This window comes from Fopius arisanus, unplaced genomic scaffold, assembly GCF_000806365.1.
Source record: "Fopius arisanus strain USDA-PBARC FA_bdor unplaced genomic scaffold, ASM80636v1 scaffold00123, whole genome shotgun sequence".
Lineage (NCBI taxonomy): Eukaryota > Metazoa > Arthropoda > Insecta > Hymenoptera > Braconidae > Fopius > Fopius arisanus.
This window is the reverse complement of record NW_011887862.1, coordinates 32,669-33,105: the sequence shown is the minus strand read 5'-3', so window position 1 is coordinate 33,105 and position 437 is coordinate 32,669. Positions and strand designations below refer to the sequence as shown.

General features: G+C 40.0%; 1 long non-coding RNA gene across 1 annotated transcript in view; it reads right to left on the bottom strand.

The window, feature by feature from the left end:
• Positions 1 to 268: 268 nt before the first annotated feature.
• Positions 269 to 437, bottom strand: part of LOC105271753 (uncharacterized) — a 1,032-nt gene continuing 863 nt past the window's right edge. Inside the window, exon 2 of the long non-coding RNA XR_892683.1 lies at positions 269 to 315. This is a non-coding gene — a long non-coding RNA (uncharacterized lncRNA). The remainder of the gene's footprint in view (positions 316 to 437) is intronic.

Below are 437 nucleotides of genomic sequence, written 5' to 3'. Positions count from 1 at the left end.
TTTCGCGAGAACCGAACAATTTAGTTTCAAAAGGACTCTAATTTTTGGAGTATCAACCGACCTCCGGGGTAGAGAAAATAATGGTTGTTATCACTAGACTCACCTTTTAATTTTTCCTGACCGTTCCGGTGGCGACTCGACTATGGCACAGCGGATCAGTGGTATCTCTAGAGTGATGGGCGATCTGGATAGTTAGAACACTCCCGCCTTTCCCTGGAAAGCTGGATAAAGTCTTTCTGTTGCACACACACACGTTCAGTTTCTTTTCCCTTATATTGTTTAAAGTTGCAGGTTCAGTGCATTCACTTCAAGTAGCTAAATAATATATTCTAGTGTTAATACGTTGCTCACGTAAACCTGTCAATTTATTTATCAGATAGTTTTTTGAATTTAGACGTCGGGTGCATCGTCAAAAACCCGAGCGATATTTTTTTTTT